We start from the raw sequence: 20,180 nt of genomic DNA, 5'->3' as shown, positions 1-20,180 counted from the left end.
CAGCGTGGCATTTGCCTCTACTGGGGATACCCATCCGGGTAGTTTATTCATGATTTTATCTTTAGTTCTATCCCATACCTCGAGCAGGGCTTTCCTCAAGATGTGGTTTTTTAATCCTTTGTGTATCTGTGCCTTCCCATACCATAGGTAGCCATGCCACCCAAAAACCTTATCCCATCCCTCAATGTTCAAGGTTTCTGTGTTCCGTAGAAGCATCCATTCTTTAAGCCAGCTCCAACAAGCTGCTTCATAGTATCTTTTTAAATCTGGGAGCGCAAATCCTCCATTATCCTTTGATTTTATTAAATTTTCCATTTTTATTCTGGCCTTCTTCCCCTGCCAGATGAAATCAGCAAGGTCCTTCTGCCAGCCTTTAAAGTGTCTAAGTCCCAAAATTATTGGGATATTTTGAAAGAGGAACATTATTTTTGGTAGGACCACCATTTTTATCATTGACACTCGTCCCCAGATTGACAATCTTAGTTTACTCCATTTAGCCATACTATCCTTAATTTCTTTCCATTTTTTAAGATAATTGTCTTTAAGTAAATTGGTGTTTTTGTTCGAGATCCAAATTCCCAAATAATTAACTTTTTTCTCTATTTTAATTCCCGTTTTCTTTGCTAATTCTTCATTGTCTTTCTCCCTCATATTTTTAGTTAATATTTTAGATTTTTCTTTATTTAATTTGAACCCCGAAACCCTACTAAATTCTTTCATCTTGGTAAGCGCTTTCATAATGCTTTCTTGGGGCGTTTCTGTGACTATTATTAAATCGTCTGCGAAAGCTTTCGTCTTGTAACATGTTGAGCCCAAGCTGATGCCTTTTATCTCTTTATCTTTTCTTAACGCTGTTAAGAGTGTCTCAATTACCATAATAAACAATAGGGGAGACAGGGGACACCCTTGTCTCATCCCTCTTTCTATATTAAAACCTCCCGTAATTTCGTTGTTAATAATTATTTTTGCCTTTTGTTCTTTATATATTGCTCTTATTCCATTTTATATTTTATTTCCCATTTTCAGGTTTTCGCAGACATTAATCATGAAGGGCCAGGATACACTATCGAATGCCTTTTCCGCATCGACGAGTAGCATCGCGATTTCAAGGCCTGGTTTCATATCGACATATTCCAAGATATCTATAATTATTCTGATATTGTCTTTTATTTGCCTTTGGGGGAGAAAGCCTGCCTGGTCTCTGTCTATTATTCTGCTCAAGAAATTTTTTAATCTGTTCGATAATATGCTTGTAAAGATTTTGTAATCTATATTTAATAAAGAAATTGGCCTGTAGTTTTTTATAAGCTTCAGATCCGCATCTTTTTTAGGAATTAAGGTAATAAAGGCTTCCCGCCAGGATTCTGGTAATTCTCCCTTGTCTAATATTTCATTCATTATAATTTGGAGTTTGGGTGTTATCACGCCTTCTAGTTTTTTGTAATACTTCACCGGGATCCCATCTGGGCCCGGTGATTTCCCTTCTTTTAAATTCCTAATGGCTCTTTGGATTTCTTCTTTTTCGATGTCAGCATTTAGAATTGCATATTCTGTATCATTAATTTCAGGTAAGTTGTTATCAAGTATGTAATTTGTGGCTTCCTTTTTATCGATATCCACCTCTTTGTATAAATTCTTGTAATAGCTCACAAATTTATCTTTAATTTGGTCAATGTCCGTAATTTCCTTTCCTTCATCTATTATTTATTATTTTATTAGCCTGTCTTTCTTTTATCGCCCAGGCTAACATTCTTCCGGGTTTGTTTGCCTGTTCAAAGTATTTTTGTTTTGTCCAAATAATTTTTTTCTCCACCTCTTTGTTGACCAAATCCATCAAATGTGCTTGCAATAATTTAATTTGTTGTTTTATTTCGTCATTTTTTGGAAATTTGACCAATTCTTTTTCTTTACCTCTTATTTATTCGTTAATTTCTAAAATATTTTTCTGCTTTTCCCTCCTTATCCTGCCCATCTGTTGTATCCCAAACCCCCTCATGTAAGCTTTACTTGCTTCCCATATAATTTTCCTATCTGATCCTTGGCTTTCATTTATCTCAAAAAATTCCCTGAGTGTCTCCTTGGCCTTAATAACCCTTTGTTCTTCCCTCCATATCTCATCATTAAGCCTCCATCTCCCCTTTGTTTTGCTTTTAAATTTTAATTGAATTATTACAGGGTTATGATCAGAGACTGACTTATTTAATATTTCGGCCTTTTCTAGATGTAGTGTTAGTTTCCTTGAAATCCAGATTGCATCAATTCTTCCTCCCGATTTCTGTGCATCCGAATAGTGGGTAATGTCTCTAACATTGGGGTTTTTGATTCTCCAAGCGTCATGCAGGTCGTAGTTTTCCACAAATTGAAAAAAAGATTGAGGGAGTTTACCTGATTTAATTTCTTTGTCCCTGTGCGTTCTATCCAGCTCTATTGAGACCACCCCGTTTAGGTCTCCCATCACTATCATATTATCTCCCATGTGGTCCCATAATGCCTCTTCTACCTTTTTAAAGAATTCATCTTTCTTGTCGTTGGGGGCATAAATGCCCACTATTATTATTTTTCCTTCTCTTGTATGCGTTTCTACTCCCAATATCCTACCCTCCTCGTCCTTAAATAATAGTTTTGGTTTTAACACTCCATTTATGTACATAACTATCCCTCTTTTTTTTTCTGTACCTGAAGATATAAATTCGAGGCCCAGTCTGCTGTTTTTTAGCACTCTTATATGGTTTTGTACAATATGCGTTTCCTGCATACAGATTACGTCCCATTTCTTTTTTTTTTAATAAACATTCTGTCTTATTCCTCTTATATTTACTATTCAATCCGTTTATATTCCAAGAGATGCACTTCAACATGGTTGCCCTTTATTATATATATAATGAGTTCTTATTACTACCCTATATCCACCTGTCAAATGGTAACCAGGTAGATACAGAGGGATAAAAAGGAGGATAAGCCTAAAAAATATCAGTAAACAATGAAACAATGTCAGGCAAATCACTCTCTAGATGAAAATAAAAAAAAAGAAAAAAGAAAAAACAGAAACAAAACAAAAAAAAAGCAAAACGTAAACCGTTAACAGAAAAATGTAAGCAAATATAAACAAATGAGATTCCTTTGTAAGGGAAAGAAGAAAAACAAAAAAATGAGCTTTACTTTACAAATGCTAAAAAGACTTTCAGTCCCCACAGAATTACTTGCTGTCTCCCTTTGCCTCTGGTAGTTTCTCCCCACCTAGCTCGTCCCAGTATTTTCTCCAAAATATTTTAGTCTCCTCTACTGATCTATAAGTTCGTTTTCTGTCTTTATATGTAAATGTTATCCCTTCCGGGAATTCCCATTTAAACCTAATGTTATTTTTCCATAACGCCGATGTTATGAAGCTATAGTTCTCCCTCTTTTTCAAGATTCTGGTAGGCATCTCTTTCTTTATCTCGACTTGTGTTCCATCGATGTGTAGTGGGTCTGTTCTGCCTTTTGATTTGTCTCTTAGTAATGTCGAGTTGAGGAATAGTAGGCAGTCCCCTGGACCCTTTCTTCCTTTACCTTTGTTCGATCTTATTCGAAATATCTTTTCAATGTCTAATAGTAAGTCTTACTCCTGAGCTCAAAACCATGGAGGGACCTGGTTTGAACAGAGATATCGGGTTCTTATCTCATTATACATGATAAGCGATCTTCAGCCATCTCAACCCTTGCTTTTTCATGCAAAACCATTTGCAGTCGTTTCCGGTCATCAACAGCTATCAGTCAGTCAATCACCCACTTCCACCACCCTTCTGAGTGATCCCCCCTCCCCATCCCCACCCCTCCCCACCCCTTCTCTACATAAGTGCCTGGAAACTTCCATTTCACTGTATCTGAAGAAGTGTGCATGCACACGAAAGCTCATACCAAAATAAAAACTTAGTTGGTCTTTAAGGTGCTACTGAAGGAATTTTTTTATTTTACTTCGATCCAGACCAACACGGCTACCTACCTGTAACCATCTACAAAGATTGTCTGCAAAGATCTATTGATGTAGCGTCTAGCTTAACCACACACGTCGCTGTTTGTTCTGCTCCTTAGTCCCGTCTTTGTTTGCCGCTGTCTCTCTCTTTACCTTCTTCTCAACTGGAAGTTTTCCTAATATGGCGGACGGGCACTATGGAGCATTTAAAGTGATATCGTCCGTTTTTCCTGGTGCATGAGACAGCTGGTTTGTACCGTTCTATGTGGTAAGTTGTTTATTTATTTCTCTTGCCGGTTATACTGACAGACTGTAACTCTGTTCTGTACTCTGTCGCGGTCCCCCTTTTCAGTTGTTAAAAGTCTCTGCCGCGAGATAATTTAGAACGCTTCTGGCGCTTCCCTCCTGTCTCCCGCTTTCACTATGCGGAGATTTGGGGTATTCCCGGCTTTATAGTTGTTTAGGGAGCCTTGTTGTTATCGGCAGTTTGTTGTTTTCGGAGAGTTCGGCGCTTTCTTAACCGGGCTTTGGGCGTTGGACGCCGAGAGGGGTTAAATTGCCTTTAGCGCTAGGGTCTCTCTCTGGTTTTTGCAGAGGACCCCTGCACGCCACCGCAGGCACTAGTCCCCAAGATTCCCCCCTGGGGTCGGGGATAACTCACGCCAAGCTCCCCGTCTTTCACCCTCTCGAACGTCAGGTCTGCTTCAAAGTTATCGGGAGAGCAGAGCCTCGACCGGCTTCAGCGTGCCATTCCGGAAGTCTGGTTAGCTTGCAGGTCCCTTTTTTTAGTATTCTTAAGCTCTTGCAAGTCTGAGCTCTTTCTGAGCTTCATCCCACCAGACCTTCACCCTACAACTGTGGGCTACTTGTGCATACTCCTCTGTTGTAATTTCCCCTTTCTTCCATTTATTATACATGCCCTTCTTAAATCTCAGCTCATATGAAAGTTGGTTTCCTTAGATGCCTCCCAAAGTGGGGAGGCATAAGAAGGTCCTCTTTTCCTTACACTCTGCAGTTTTAATCTGAAATCTTAAGCGAAGTACTGTGCCAGAGATCAGAACCTGCTCGCACTAATGAAATTCCCTGTCGCAAAATGCACACCAATGGGAATTTCGAACACGGCTCCAGACTGCAATTCCCTTTCTCCAATATTGTCTCCATGGAAGGTTGCAAGTGGGTTATCAGCATACCCATCCAGGATCAGTAGCCTTGGATTTGATTTGAAGGTACAGCATTAGGAAAAAAAATGGTACAGTCATTACCGTAGGTAAAAAATGACTCCTCCAAGTCCATCCTGTCCTGTCTCTTTCTCCTCTGAGGGGTGGCAGGAATCATTCTGTGCACTGCACCTTTCACAGCCACCTCGGTGTATTCTGAGGTTGGCAACTGCCATCCTAGCTCCTCTGGCCCATAATCGGTGTCGGAGGTGAGAGGGTACCTCCCTTTACCAAGAACCACTGTGATTGGCCCATTCATTCTCTCCCCGATGATCCCATCCCAGGCACATTTCCCCATCCCTCCTGAAAGCCAATCACTATAAAACAACCTGGCTGCAGATTTATAATTCAGTAAAGACCATCCCCACAAGAGAAGAAGAGAAAACAAAACAAACAAAATTAAGGAATAGTATCAATAAAGTAGTCGTTTTGCTGATGTTTGCCACTTGACAGCCAACTACTAAATTTAAACACTGGGATTTATAATACCGGAAGTTTTCCTCACTCACGCCCACATGCTGTTGCTCCTAATTTGTTTTTGTTTTCTGTATTTCCTGTCTTTTGCATTGTAGCCAGTAGCAATTAACAGACAGCAGGAATCCTTTCAGGCACGCCTTGATTTTTTGCACAGAAAAGAGAGCAAAAAGCCATTCCTTAACCTACTATTTATTACAACCCATACAGCCCCTATAGGAGAAGAAGGTAGCAGGGAATGTGCTCTCCCTCATTTTAAATTAAGTGTTTCAAATAATGATTTAATTTAGAATTAGTAAAGCCAATCCTGAGGTTAATTAAGTGACACTTTATGATTAGAAATGTATTATTTATTCAGATCAACAATTTGTTAGAATGTGCTATAGCAACTTACCCTGCTGTGTCAGATTGCAGAGGATTCTTTCAAGGTATTTCTCACTTTTAAAAGTTGTGCTGCAATTTCCCACCTACCTACAATGAAAACATTTATTTTTGCAGATTTTTTAATGAAGGTTAAGTGATGCATTATGTTTGTAAAGGGTGTAATAGAGACAGGATGTATGAAGAAAAGCACATACAAGTAAATATGATTCACAAATACTTGATTTATTTCATATGTTTAATTTTTTAGGAATCAAATCTGCCTGTAAATTTCCCATCAAAATTCCTTCCTCTAATTTTGGGGTCAACTCTTTACTCACTCAAAATTGTGCATGATCAAAGCAACTCACGCCTTTAGGCCATTTCACACATCCAAAGGTTGAAAAATAGCACCAAAACCAGATTCCAGGTCTAAGTCCTGGCCCAACTCTAGCCTTGCAATGAGGTGCTTTTATACTACTGTGCCTACAAACATAAAACCAGTTTTAAACTTGGTTTGTTCCCAACTAAACAATGGATGAATTCTCAGCATCTCCTCTTAAACTGCAGCTCTAAGGCTTCTTGAAATGATGTGATGGCAGTTATATTGGATTTACACTAGGGATGTTGATGTATTAGATCATAGCGAATTCTATTATGAATTGACATGATTACCTGTTCACCTGGGTATCCGCCATCTTTTGGCGCGGCTGGGAGGTGATGGTCACCTGGTCACCCACCTCCAGCCGTGTCTGGCTCCCAGATCAGGGTAGGCAGTGCCTGCTTAGCCAGTCAGAGGCAGGTGCTAGGGGGTGACCAGACCAGCCCTAGCCTATTTAAGGAGGCGGCCAGGTGCCTTCTGCCCTCTTGGCCAATCATCGTGGGATTTTCCACCCACCCACCCACCCAGTCTTTGGGGCCTAGCCGGGGGGGGGGGGGAGTAGGCACTTGTCTCCGTACCTTGCTATGGTTTATGCGGTTGCCGTATTCAAGGCTAGGGAGGAATTGTCTCCTGCGAGCAAATTGGCCGACGTGTAGTTTTTCGCCAACCTCATAGCAACCATCACAACTCTGGCAGATAAGGCATTGGGCTGGATCCTCAGTCACAATAAGAAAGGAAAGATTCAATAAAAAGGCAATTAAAGATCATACAGACTCTAACACAGTGCGTTATAATTGCTACAACAGGCAGAAGAGTAATTAGGTGATCCACCAAGAAGCTCAGAAATTTACAATTGGTCCATGGGAAAAATGGTTTCGGAACCACTGTCCAATATAAACCTATTCTGTAGTGTCATCTGAACCCCGTTTACTTTTCCTTTGGCTGAATCTAGTGTTGTTTTAAATCTAGTTGCCTATTTAAAAACATGCATAGCTTGATCATGTAAAACTAACTATAAATAATCAGAATGTACTTTAAAAAATGGATGCTGATGTTTGCAAAATAATTACCTACTGACACAATACAAATATTTTTATTACCCTTGTTTGTACTTTACCTTACAACGATTCTACAAAACTCAAGCTGACTATTAATGACTCCCTGGTTTGTTGTTTCTAAAAAATGCAGAAGCATTGAATCATCTGATTACCAGGGATGGATAATTCTGTCAGTTTTGGTTTCTCTCAGTTTCTCATTTTTTTTCCAACCTTAAGTTCAGTTTAGCACATTTCCACATCAGAATGTGTTTGAAAATCCATCAGCCCTTTAGTCAACCCTTTCTCCTAATACACACATTTTTTTTGCAACTCATTTCCCCTAATGTAATTCATTTTTGTAAGTTATTTTCACTTATATAGGCACTTTCTTGTAACATGTGTGTTTTTGTATGCGTTGTAAGAACTGCCTTCCTTGTGAAAGTCAGAGGCAGGCCAGTTTGGAAGGATGTTTCGGTTTGTTCATCGTTTCGTGAAGTGCAAATTCAGTAGGTTCACATTAAAATGCAAACTCATTCAATTCCCCCTCCCCCTCCCTACCAATAATAATAATAACAATAATAACAACAATAATAATGTATTTATATCTCGCTCATCTGGCTGGGTTTCCCCAGCCACTCTGCATGGCTTCCAACAAAATATTAAAATGCAGTGATCTGTTAAACATTAAAAGCTTCCCTAAACATTACTGATCAAAGCCAGCAGAACTGTGATTGGGTTAACATAATCTTCTTTGAAACCTTTGTTCTCCCAATAACCAGTTGAAATGCAAGTAGCCTGGCTATGTAAGAGTTCTGTCCATGTTCCTGATAAAGAGAATGGATTATCTTAATTTTCAATGCAGCACCAAAAGTTGGGAAAATGTGCCCTCGTACTGCCAAGGAGACTTTCCTCTGTAGGCAGGTGCACATTTAATGCTGCCTCTGTGTAGTGCAGAGTTGAAGAAGTTTTTAAACAGTTGTGAATCGGGGGGCACATTTTCATATGCACTCATTCCAATTAAATAGCATTAGGGAGGGAATCCAATTAGAGCTGAGTCCCCTTTGATCTGTACTTGTAAGGCATGTGATATGCTAGAAACTGATTTTTTATTTTTTTTTAGAGTAATAGCCTAACACACGTAACAAATCTGATTTACAGTATACCTTGGGACATGTGCAAATTGACAAAGACTAGCAATACTATATGTGCATGTTAATGATGGAGGGGTTGGAGGAGGTTAAGTTTGAATCCAAGAGCACAGTTCTTGTTCTTGAAGGACTAGGCACCATGGTTTTAAACACCAGTTGCTGGGAACCATCGGCGTATATGGGTGGGTGGGAGGGAGCTATTGCGTTTGGGTCTTGCTTGTGGGTTTCCCACAGGCATCAGGTTGACCCCTGTGAGAAGAGGCTTCTAGACTGGGTGAGCATTTGCTCCCCGCAGCAGGCTCTTCTTGGGTATCCATACGGACGTAAATCTGAGAAGAGAGAAGTCGTCACTATATCCTTTTCTCCTAATGCTATTTTAGAAAACAAGGATCAAGTGTGAAATCAGCCTGTTTCTCAGCCTGAACGTACAGTGGACAACACAGCTTTATAAAAGTTAAGCTTTCATTCCCTGCCCCTCTTTTTATTGTAAGCCACTTCAGTACCAGCAGTGATGCAAATTTTGCTTTTTGTTCTGTTTTGTTTCTTTTCTCCCTAACTGGAAAATCCAGTTGGCAAATTAGGTTGGCCACACAGAGGCACAAAGACACCTGGCCTGTTTTGTCTTGTTAAAGAGATAGAGATTGTCTCTACCAGTTCAAATGTAGTTTTCAGGTCCATATACTGTTAAGAAAAATGAGGCACACTCTTCCTAGCTTTAAGCCCAACATTTTCTGACAATCGACACAGCTGTTTAAAAAGTCTGCTAGCATTTTGTTTTCTTGCTGCTGAGTTATAAAATGTGGAAGCTAGAGCAAAATATTTCATAATATTGTTGTTCATAGAAAGAACAGGCATTCAACATACTTCCCTAAAGACACCTTTCACCCTTCATAGAAAAAAAAAATATAGGTAGAGAGACCTGATTCCTTAAAATCAATGGAAAGTTGGCCAATATGCTTACTTGCTCTGTTCAGCGCTTTAATTGTTGCTTTATCTTTGCTGAACAGATGGAAGCTGATTTTGCACTATTTGAATTTCATGAATTGGAGCTGCCAGGAACTGCTTTGCAAGTGTTACCGAAATTTTGCTGGATAAAATTACTTAATTCCATGGGATAATTAGGATTCCCTGTAAGTTTGAGCAGTACAAATAGAGTGGATAGCCAATCAGTCACTGAACAGTCTGGACAGGCTTTGAAAACATCAACAGTGAACAACCTTTGATCTCAAGCTGCGGCATTTTACTCATTTTGAGTACATGTATTTTTCCTCCACAGGCTAAAGGGATGCAAGTTGTTTGCTCAAACAAAATATAGCATAAAAGGGAGAATCTTTTTATTAATGTCACAGGCCCTGCTTATGTTTCCTGGGAACATATCCCTTTGGTAAGCACATGTTCCAAACATCTGTTTTATGTTTGCGTTTGATTATCAGAAGCAATGGCTGTGACATTTAAATTTTTCACTCCTGTTCAGAATATCATGGGACCACTTACAAAAGAAGAGAATATAATGGCACACATGCACCCAAAAGAATTTGGCCCCATAAACAGATTGAGATAATTTTCTTAATTGTTTCGTCAGAGTTCCTTTAGGAAATCTAAATTAAATCCCCATCACAAACACTTTGTGACCTTGGTCAGTTCATTCAAGCGCATTGGTTCTGATGGACCTGTATATTACTCTTATGTTTATAGCAGTGATAGTAATCCGAAGTAAATGTGTGTATTGGCTATCATACAGGTTTAACTGGTTTAACTGTCATGCCATCTGTCGATGGAACCCTTGGAACAATCGTTGCGTAAACTGCCCCTGAGATCTTTGGATGAAGGGTGGTGTAAAAAAATTCAATAAATAAATAAATAATCATCTATCTGAGAAATCCCAATTGCAGAGTTCTCTGGAGAGTTGTTATGTTCACACTGCAGTTCCTAGGATTCTTTGGGAACCATGCTTGGCACCATTTTTGTTGTTGTTCTTGTTTTTATGTGCTACCTTTCAGCCAATGGCCTACAAAACTGCAGCAACAGTTCAAATAAGAACAACAAATTCAATCACCATATTGAAAACAACAACATCAACCCCTGAAACAGTCAAAATGTCTTAAAGCCAATAAAAGTTTAGGGGGAAGATATCATTAAGTGCCAACCATCTACCTACACAGATGATTCCTGTAGCCCCACAGGGTCTTTTCCTCCTCTTCCCCCAACTCCACCTGCACATGGGCAGAGACATTGAAAGGGTCTCAGCTGAACAGGAGGTCTGTGTCTGCCTTTCACTTCTCAGATGACTCTTCCATCTCTGCTCAGTGCAAGTCACCTTTGCTCTGGAGGATGAGTAATTTGTATGAAGACTATCAGATGAGGATACAGGAGGTGCACGCAGGCACTTTATCCTAATAGAAGGGGTGAGTGGAAAACACGGATCTCTCGATCTAAGAATGCTTAAGGAATTTGGGAGGGGAACCCATCTTCTGGAACAAATTCACCTACCCCACAACTGCCAAATTGATGTCCGGATTGGAACATGGTCTGCTCTCAAATCTACACTCCTGCCTAGTTCTGTGAGTTGATAAAAAGGCTGCCTTTTTGCGGGGAGGAGAATGACAACACTTTAAAACAGTTTCTAGCTACATGAAGCAGCATGGCTCCTGCCATAAATGCATCCCAAAAAGTCCCCTGGGAGCAGTATGTGATGACGTGCTATCCCTGACACACACACACTATTTGGGAAAAGATGGCAGCAGCCCCATTTGCGTACCAAGACCCCCAGAAAATTCCCACCAATAACTCAGACAGACACATTATTTTAGGTTTTATTTTTTGGCATACTTTTGGCCACAACTTTTTTCAAAATTACAAATTACTTTGAGTGTTGGCCTTAGGCTTTGGTTAATCTTCTGCCCCACAGTGGGACAGGACCAGCTCTGACTTCCTATGGTAGGAAAGTCAAGTAAACACCCCCTAATGGAGGAGATAGCTGAGACCAGGCCATCTCCCCCACCAGAAATGTTCCCCAAGGCTCGTGCTCTGTATTGGCCCCAGCCCCGCACCATTGCGGGGGTGTAAGGACTAGAGCCCCGGAGCCCCAGGATTCCTTTAACGGAATACTTCTATAAGAGCAACACTGAGGGGCATGCACCTCCATGAGATGCCCCTCCCAAACTCATCAACCAAAGCCTAACCCGCCAACCTAACAAGTTGTGACTATTGCTAAGCAGTAGGCGAAAAACCAGATGGCAACAGCCAATCAGCCAACTGGAAAAAAAATTCCTACTGGCCCCTGAATACAGGCGGCGCCATAGCAAGGTCAGTCTAAACCTGCAAAGAAAAGGAGGTGGGCGGGAGGGAGAATCAAATCACTAGCAGGAATGAGCTTTTAACTAAAACGCTGAGTACTTAAGCACTCGCCCTGTCAATCAAGGAATGTATACATGCAATTTACCCCAGCAACACTCAGTCCTCCAATCATCTTCATTCTTAAGCTTAGACCCACCCCTTAACACACACACACACACACACACACACACACACACAGTCTTTTCTGCTGGGTCCAGCCGCAACCCCCATTATCCCCTATGGGGTTAATGAGCTTTACTGATAGAGACAGCCTTCTTTATTTTCCTGCCCAATGGCCTAGTAGCCTCCCAGGAACATTAAATGGCTCAGGACTGCAGAACCTCAAGGAGTGCCTCTCCCCATATGAACTGACCCAGACCCTGCAATCATAATCTGAGGCCCTTCTTTCTGTGTCTCCTCCACGTGAGGTCACAAGGTGGCAACATGAGAATGGGCCTTTTCTGAGGTGGCTCCTCACTTGTGGGATGCTATTCATAGGGAGACTCACCTGACACCTTTGTTACATATCTTTAGGCACCAGGCAAAAATGTTCCTCTATAACCAGGCATTTGGCTGATTAATATTTGAGACCCTTTTAAATGTCTTTGTGGGAAGGGGGCAGTTACTGGAGTTTTGTGTATTTTGTGGTCTCATTTTGTATTTTTATGTTGTTAACTGCCCTGCGATCTTTGGATGAAGGGTGGTATACAATTTGAAATAAATAAATGAATAAATAAACAAATAAAATAAATGTTACCGGTAAATAGAAAAATGAGTGCCTCAATTGGTAGATGGGGGCAGCTGTATATATTTTTACTGTACAATGTCTTTGGAAGTATATACCCTGGGGTATATTTCAATGTAGGCACCAAATATACTTTGTAGCTACTCCACAGGTGGCAAGAAACTATAAAAGAAAGCAGAGGGAATTAAAAGGCAGCCCTCACATCACCGCATAAATTTGTAAGTACTTTTTAAAAAGAAGTATTTTGTGTGGATTTTCCATGTTTTCCAATTAATCTCACCAGGAAGTAAAAAGCCACACATGTTCTTGAAAATGGCACTGAATGACTTTGTGTCAGTCATGTGAGAAATTGACATAGATCATTGATCTAAAGCAATTCTTCATAAACAAGCAACGGGGTTGTGAGGAATCTGGTCGTCTTCAAATATTCCATCCCTTCCTTTTAGGCTTATTTCTAATTTTACAGCATTAATCACACCTGGCATTATTCAATCTCCACTGCTAAGGAGGTCTGGGCTGTGCTTTCACCTGAATGAGAGACACCTGCTATAAATGCCTTTCTAAAATCCCACACATGCCATTCTGAGGTTTGTAGAGGAAGAGTGAGATAGACTGTAACAAAATATAACAGACTAGCTGGCCCGGCCATGCGTTGCTGTGGGTTTTTGTGTTAAATGGACCCTCTTCTGTTAAATTGACCTTCAGAGTCTCTATTCAGATTCCCTCACCTGCCCTGTCCCAACCCTGACTCCCCTACTGTAAGTTTCAAAAATAAGACACCCACCCATGCATAGCTGCCAAGTTATCCCTTTTTTAAAGGGATTTTCCCTTATGCTGAATAGGCTTCCTCGCGAGAAAAGGGAAAACTTGGCAGCTATGCCCATGTGTGTTCCTGAAATTGTCCCCACACCCCACTGCTTTGGCTGACTCAGGGTCCTCCCCCCCCCATGGCTATGTGTTCCCCCCTCCCTTTGTTGTGCCTCATCCCTGTGAGCCCTCTCTCTCGTTGTTGTGCCTCATCCCTGTAATTCCCCCACCCTGTGAAAGGCCCATATTCTGTTTGTTTTTGCCTGTGGCCTACTGGGCAATGTTGTGGCCTACTCAGTTTTCCCTGCTGGGTAATGTTGCGACCTACTCAGTTTTTCCTGTCCCAACCCACCCCCCATTATTGTGCCTCATCCCTGTGATTCTCCCACCCTGTGAAAGGCCCATACAGTGGAACCTCGGTTTATGAACACCTCGGTTTATGAATTTTCAGTTTATGAACACCGCAGACCCATCTAGAACGGATTAATTCACTTTCCATTACTTTTAATGGGAAAGTTCGCTTCAGTTTATGAACGCTTCAGTTTATGAACAGACTTCCGGAACCAATTACACCCATGTTTCAGTTTATGAACGCTTCAGTTTAAGTACTTCACGGACCCGTCTGGAACGGATTAATCCACTTTCCATTACTTTCAATGGGAAAGTTCGCTTCAGTTTATGAACGCTTCAGTTTATGAACGGACTTCCGGAACCAATTGTGTTCATAAACCGAGGTACCACTGTATTCTGTTTGTTTTTGCCTGTGGCCTACTGGGCAATGTTGCGGCCTATTGAAAAAGCTGGGCCTTGTTGCTGCAAAAGGACTGTTTTCAGTTCGTTGCTGTGGAATTTTGTGATGTCATCTGGCAGCGCAGCTTTGGAGGTGACAGGGTGCAATCTGCATTTCTATTGGATGCTGCTGGAGTTTTCAGAGCTTCTGGTGGTGACATCTAATTTAGGCGCCCCTTTTTGTGTTTAATCATTATTTTAGGTGTGAAAGGTGTGGTTTTTTGTAAAAAAAATTATGCCAGATCCCTCCCTGATGGGCATGGAACATTGTGGCCAAATTTGTTATATTACGGTTCAGCAGTTACGGAGAAAGGCTGTGACCTCTGTGCACACAATGCCTACATAGATAGATAGATAGATAGATAGATAGATAAAGAATAATATGAAAAGAGACTAATTTTAGATATGACAAGACCATGTGTTTCAGACCATTCTTGGCCCTCTTGAAAATGGGTGTAATGTTTGAGATGCTTTTCAAACTTGAAGTGTAGAATTTAGTCCTGAACACATTTTGTTTCAGATCCCCAATGTTCAAGGGAAGTATCATGTTACAAACAAACAAACACACAAACAAATGGAATGACAACTACAGTGGTACCTCGGGTTAAGAACTTAATTCATTCCGGAGGTCCGTTTTTAACCTGAAACTGTTCTTAACCTGAGGTACCACTTTAGCTAATGGGGCCTCCTGCTGCCACCGCGTTGCCACCACAGCATGATTTCTGTTCTCATCCTGAAGCAAAGTTCTTAACCAGAGGTACTATTTCTGGGTTAGCAGAGTCTGTAACCTGAAGCATTTGTAACCTGAAGCGCCTGTAACCCGAGGTACCACTGTATACAAAATTAAATCAAATTAAACCTCACTTTGCATGGCTTCTCAGTTCCTCTGGAGTTGAAGATGATCTAATAGTTCAATGCTACAAGTCAGTGCAAGTTGACCTGGACTTCAGTGTATAAAATGACAGAACTTAGGGAAGTTTCTTATATTTAATTTCCACTCCCAGCTAGTGCTGTAATTTTCAGAAATGTCTCCCTCACTGTTCCTGCTATGGTTTAGCTGAAGTAGTGCACATCAAAGGGTCAGCAGATACAATGCACTGCAGCAAAATGGAAGAATGAGTGACAAACTAAAATGTTCAGAAACGAAACATCAGGGTTCTGTTACAGACCTACGCTAAGGAGACAAGAGATCAAAAAGATGATGTGACGATCTCATACATCAGTAAGAAAAACCTTAAGGCTGATGCAAGCTGATGAGCCAAGATTAGTATAATATGGCCAATCTATTTTGTACTGATTACAATCAGCACAGCTGCAATTTTGCACCCGCTATCACTCACACGTTCAGGGAGGCATGCTGCTGAAGTAATTGTGGAAAAGGGAAAGATGCTCAGGGCCCCATTTTAATATCAGCAGAGTGAGGAAATAAAGCCCAGGGTTTGGATTTGTTTCAGATGTAAGAATGAAGATTTGACATCTGTGGATGAATCAAGTTTGCAAAAGCATCCAGAGAAACTGGCTACTAGTAAAGTATACTGTTTTGCTATTGATCTGCAAAGAAAAGGTGTAGGAAAGGTGTGGTCTGACCTAAACAGGTATAAGAGCTCTAATGCAGAGGGGGGAAGGTGATGCAAAGAGGCCCCAGCAGATTTTGGGGTTCCACTTACTGCTGCTGAACTACAACTGACAAACTATTATTCCACATGGCTGTTTGACATCAGTACAAGGAAGCCTTTCAGCTCTGCTGGCTCTGACCGTGAACATTCAGCCAATTTGATATTATTTCCCTGGCATCATTATTACACCTGAAACTGTTAGTAAAAAGAACATAAATTGTTATTATTAATTACCTGCCCCCTTCACCTGAAGGTCCCAGGGTGCATCACAACAATGTAAAATACAACATTAAAATAGTTTAAAACAAATTACAATTGCACATAGAGTGGGTCCTGAAAATACACATCTTAAGTGCCAAGGCCAAGGCAAAGAGGTCTTACGTCGCCAGCCTACAATGAAAGCCGTATACTGAAGGTGCTAACTCTGTGAGGACGGAATCCCACAAGTTAGGGGCTGCCACAGAAAATGTCCCCTCTTGGACCACTACCCTGAGGTTCTGAGTGGAGGAACTGCCCAGAGGTTGCCCTCTGATAATCTTAACAACTGAGAGATCTGCAGAGAAAGAGGTATAAAGGAGCCCGCTGGATCAGGTCAAAGGCCCAGCTAGTTTAGCGTCCTGTCATTGCACAAGTCTCTCAGAAGAACGCCTAAAAATAATAACACTTTTTAAATTTATACCCTGCCCATCTGGCTGGGTTGCCCCAGCCACTTGGGGCGGTTTCCAACACATATAAAAACATAATAAAACATCAAACATTAAAAATAATAGCATAAAACAAAAATGAAAACATCCCTTGGCCCCCAGGCTCTGTTTCTAGGGCATTGTGTAACAAGGCACTGGGGCACCGGGAGAGGAGGGGCCTGGTGCTGCTCCTCCCACTAAGGTAAGCTTCTAAGCGGAAGAGTTCTTAAAGCGAAGAGGTTAGCAGTTAGCAGGGTGGGAAGCTCTTCCCTGGTTCAGATTAAAATCTGAGTCCGTGAAGTATTCAGGGGGTTGTAAAACTCACCTCTCATTTGATGCAGACTTTTATGAGCCCCTGAAGTTTGTTTCTGAGCCTGAGATCTTTGCCAGCATCCTTACTTATAATTCAGTCTAATGGCATCATTTTGTTCCATTCTTCATCCTGTAGCAGTAAAAGATTGACAGAAAGTACATAAAAGAGCTTTAAAGTTTATTTATGTAGTTGAAGTGCTACCAAGGCCCATTTCCAAGGACAGTCTATATCAGCCATGTGTACACCCTGCAACCTGGCTAATTAAAGCTTTGATTTTTCACACATTATGCTGTACACATGTGAAATGAATCTGTTCACATATACAGACGTTTCTGTGAATGACTATACAAATGGAAAATTAAAAATACATGAATTAAACTCCTCAGCAACTGTGCATCAAAAACTGAGTGTTTAGCAGCACACACCTTGAGTGTATCTGTGTGTGATTGTGTGAACTGTACTCTACCAAACCTCTTAAGCATGAGGACTTAAACATAGAGATCGCATTTATGCTTTTCTGTTTATTCTCTCAGTGGTGGCCTAGCACACACTTTGTAGGGGAAGAAAGAGCAGACTTCTGTGCCCTTCTGATGCGAGGTGGTGAGAGAAGTGAAAGCAGAGAACAAAACACTTCCTTGAATGCACTGAGAAAGCCTGGCTGGGAAACAATGGGTTTCTTAGTGAACTTCAGGAGACAAAGCTTACAAGTGAGGAAGAGAGCAGAAGCCAGGAGGGAGGGGTGGGAAATTCTGGTAGGGTTTTCAACTTGGTGAGCCTCAGGTTGGAAGAAGGAGCTACTGATGCTGTAGACTTCCCTTTTCCTTCTCCAAGCCTTTCACCTCATTCCAATGGCTGGATGACTTGCAATGAGATCAGGGCGATTGGCCTGGGCTGGCAGCACAGAGATCAGCAGCCGTGGATCTTAGATCCCAACACTTGCCTGGCTCCTCACCACCACGTTCCTCCCTTCCTCAGACAGGAATTTCTCTCCAGGACCACCAGCAGCTGGGATCTGAGAAAATAGAAAAAGTGACATAATAATAATAATAATAATAATAATAATAATAATAATAATAATACTTTAAAAGTATTTTGTATTTGCTTTAAATGTATGGTGTGGATCAGTCAAGTGTTAGGACGGGAGGGGAAGTCTAACAGTGTCTCAAATTTCACCCTCTATTTTAATGTGTTGATGCTTCAGTGAGTGGTGCTGCAAAAGGTTCAGGGTCATGGATATCAGCCATGATAGCTTAATGGAACTCTCAGTGTGCCTCTGAATATCTGATTCTGAGGACAAACTATGGAAGGCAACTGCTGTCTTCTTGTAGGATTTATTCTAGACATCTATCTGCTGTTGAAAACAGCATGCTGAACCATAGAAAGATTGGCAGTGCTCATTGTCTTGTGTTCTTAATTAGATGGTGTTACTAATTGGTGAAATTGAGTTGCATGAGGTCATTGCAGCCCAGTGCAAAAATATAACTGAGTACTTTAAAATGATGTTTTATAGCCACTTTGGATCTATGGAGAGAGAGAGAGATGCTTGCATTAGGATGCAAACCAATACCCATTTACATGGAAGTAAAGCAATGTGAAATCAATGTGTTTTACTTATGAATAGACAGGTGTAAGATTGTGCTGTTTTTCCCAGGTTTAAGTTTGGTTCTCTACATTTCTACATCAGTTTGTGTTTTCTTTTTTCTTTTAAAAAAATCATCATAGACTCATATAGTTGGAAGGGACCCCAAGGGCCATATAGTCCAACCCGCTGCAATGCAGGAATCACAACTAAGTTATCCATGGCAGATGGCCATCCAAGCTCTGTTTAAAAACCTCCAAGGAAAGAGAGTCCACCCCAAGCGAGTCCATTCCACTGTCAAACAGGTCTTACAGCTCTTAATCTTGGTACAAAACTGTATCATGAAGAATAAAAGAGTCATCATGCTTTGTTGCCAGTAAAATGGGGTTGTTTCAATGGTCCTTTCAATGAGACATGAAGGCTATTTCCTTTAGTTGGTGGCAAACCTGTATAGACTATGTAGATATTTTACTCCAATTGAATGTTAAGGGTGAGTAACTGTACTAGTTTCATTTAAATGAAAAATCCTTTAAAAATCTGCCCAGTTTTACAAAAATAAAAAAACTGTACTTGCCACATGGTCAGAGGGCTGCCTCTGTCTTTATTGAATATTTTATAGCTGCCTAGATCAGCTAATGGCTCCTTCATGGCCAAGCATTAAAAAACCCTGTTTTAAAATGGTCTTCGAGAGAAAAGCCATCTTTTTCTCCATACTAGTCTTCAGGAAGGGATATACATTCACTCTCTGGGATCTTTTTTTTTTAAAAAAAAGGTTGTTTTTTTTGTTTTTTTTTGTTTTACTGCATGGCCAAGGAGGTGATATTAGCTTCTCTAAGTAATTGTAAAGGGTAGAATTGATTGATTGATTGATTGATTGATTGATGTAGCCCTCATACTTGTTTTTTGAAATCCCTATAAAATTGTAGAGTTGGAACCCCTAGGGTACAGTTTAGTATAGGCAGTATAGCATAGAACCTTTTGAAAACAAAGGTTTTCAGATCTGGGTTACTTGTAAACCTTTATTAAGACGTTATGAAATGTCCACCCAGTGGTCAGCTGCATGGGGGCGGCATGCCAGTACTTCCAAATACTTCAGGCTTGACTTTTGCACACCTTTCTTGCAACTTAGCATGCAAGGAAGTTGTTGCTGCTACCTATTGAGCTATATCTGACAGAATTTTTATTTGCTCGAGGTAATATTTGAGTACACCCTATGAGCATGCAATGTGTCTCCAACTAAAGAGGGTGGAGGGGAGTCAAAAAGCTGTTAAACTTTGTCTCCCTGTTAAATTGACTGGTGTTTTTGTTAATTCCATAGCATAATTTCTTCATATAATTGTAAGCTGTGATCAGGTGCTTTCGATGAAGAAAGCAAATAAAGTTCCTGAGTCATTAGCTGGCTAAATGCAGCATAACAATTCAGCTAAATGTGGAAATATGCTGTGAAACAAACGAAGCATAAAATAATTTGGTCTGCATCAAGCAGGCTATCTACCTGACAAACTTCTCTGGCTAGAACTGCAACGGACTGTTGATAGCTTCTTCAACCTCTGCTGAATTGGGGTTCCCTTTGCACTCACTCAGGGAAACTGGACAGGCTTGCTCACTGCTTGTTCAGTCCAGCATGAAAAGGGCTTGGGAAATGGCAGCACACATTCCTCATGGGCAACTGGCGGACGGGGGGATCAGCCCAGCCCATTTCTGGCCACCAGAATGGCCCCTGACTGCACAGCACCCTCATC

This window comes from Zootoca vivipara, chromosome 4 (genome assembly GCF_963506605.1).
Source record: "Zootoca vivipara chromosome 4, rZooViv1.1, whole genome shotgun sequence".
NCBI lineage: Eukaryota > Metazoa > Chordata > Lepidosauria > Squamata > Lacertidae > Zootoca > Zootoca vivipara.
Note: the sequence above shows the minus strand (reverse complement) of the source record.